The sequence below is a fragment of the Triticum dicoccoides genome, chromosome 5A (assembly GCF_002162155.2).
Source record: "Triticum dicoccoides isolate Atlit2015 ecotype Zavitan chromosome 5A, WEW_v2.0, whole genome shotgun sequence".
Taxonomy (NCBI): domain Eukaryota; kingdom Viridiplantae; phylum Streptophyta; class Magnoliopsida; order Poales; family Poaceae; genus Triticum; species Triticum dicoccoides.
The window spans coordinates 559,135,041-559,137,196 of NC_041388.1; positions in this window are offsets into that span (position 1 = coordinate 559,135,041).

The window sequence follows — 2,156 nt, forward strand, 5'->3', positions numbered from 1 at the left end:
GGGAAAAAGAGGCTAGGTGGCAAATGGTAAAACCAATGTTGGGCATTGCTGGAAAAGCTTTAATCAAGGCGAACTATCAAGGGGTTCCCATTATAGCCCAACCGCGTAAGGGACGCATAATCCGGGAACATAACACCGATATGACGGAAACTAGGGCGGCAAGAGTGGAACAAAACACTAGGCGAGAGGCCGAGCCTTCCACCCTTTACCAAGTATATAGATGCATTAAGATAACATAGCAATATAATGATATCCCAACAAGTAAATAAATGTTCCAACAAGAAACGGCTCCAATCTTCACCTGCAGCTAACAACGCTATAAGAAGGGCTGAGCAAAGCGGTAACATAGCCAATCAACGGTTTGCTAGGACAATGGGGGGTTAGAGGTTCAACATGGCAATTGGGAGGCTGACAAGCAAATGGTAGGCATCGTAGCAGTGGCAAAGCAAAAGAGCGAGCAAACTAGCATAACAAAGATAGTAGTGATTTCGAGGGTATGATCATCTTGCCTGCACAGTTGTCAGAGTTGACTGGATCCTCACAAGCAAACTCAACGGGCTACTCGGTAGCGAACTCGTCTCCCGGCTCTACCCAACAAGACAAACAAGCAACAAGGATACAATCAACCACGGGCAAGTCCAAGTAATATGATGAAATGACGATATGCTATGCGGGATGCGATGCGGGATGCAAAATGCAAGATATGACAGGAAATGCATGAACCTGGCATCAACTTGGAAAACCAAGTGTGCCACTGGATAGAGGGGATGAAATCGATTGAAAACGATATAAATATCATTGGAATCGGAGCTACGGTTTGGAAATGACAAGCGTTTTAAGATATGACATCGGTATGCGATTTACAGCAAGTAGGCATCTAAATGCAACGAAATGAACATGCTACAGCCACCAAACATGAAAACAAAATACATAGCAGTGATGTACACAAGATGGTTGACAAAACACTAGCACTGAGCCATAGGCAAATTCATCCCTTAAGAGGTTCAAACAAGCATGGCTAAAACGCAAATGCAAAACAGATTCCAGACTTAGTGAAATTAACACTAGTCTGAAATTTCAGATCACGATGCTCTCTTCGGAGCAGGAAAACAACATGATAGAAAACCTGAACATGACAAGTAAGAACATGGCATGGAGCTACTCAACAAGCTTAACAAAACACCCAAAGTGACCTGGGGCCAAAAGGGTTCACAAAATACTCTACCGAGCTCACGAACATAGCTCGAACACAATCAGTTTTCAGACTTAGTGAAAACTGCGACATACTGAAATATAACTCACGAAGGCATGTAAACGAGCTCGATGCACTCACTACGGTGCAAGTCATGGCAAGGAAAGCATATAAACAGCAAGAAGACACAATGTGATAGCTACACATGGCAAGAACAAAGGCATAGCATGCATGGAACACTAACGGTAGCATCGGCAAAATCGCAAACGAGTTGACGATCTGCCCAGATTAACAACGAAGCAAAAGTTGAGCTCGATTGAGTCAACCTAGAGCACTCCACATATGTAAACAAAGACATGGATGGATAGAGCATAACATAAATATCAAAACTCCCTTACTGATCATCCTCAAAAGAGGCACGGATCACTAGGAAACAAGCTGGACATATAGCATCATGAACTAAAATATCCCAGACTTAGTGAAATCACTAAGTCCCTGAAATCTGCAATCTCAGGTACCTCTCTTCGCAAGCTTGCACAAGACAACACACACATCCTAAAAATGCATGGGTGGCACCTCTGGAAAGAAGACAAAATGCTTAACAATTCATCCCAAAGGGGCACAAGCATATCATGCACGAATTAAACATGGCAAAAATGACAAAAGTGCATGATGAACTAACGGATCTGCAATCTAACTCACGAAGCCTCCTTCTAACAGCATTTTGGGTATCAAGATGACCTCAAATGCAAATGATGCAATGGAATGAAATAATGTACATGTCGAGGCGAAGATTTTGATATATCATATGCCCAAAACGGAGCTACGGTTGCGGAGATACGAGCAGTCAAAGTAGGCACAAAAATCTAGGGTTAGAGGTAAAAAGTCAACCCGAGATTCAGATCTGGATCCGGGGTACTGTTCACCGGCGCGTTTCCCGAGGATGACCAGCGCCGGAGCTCGT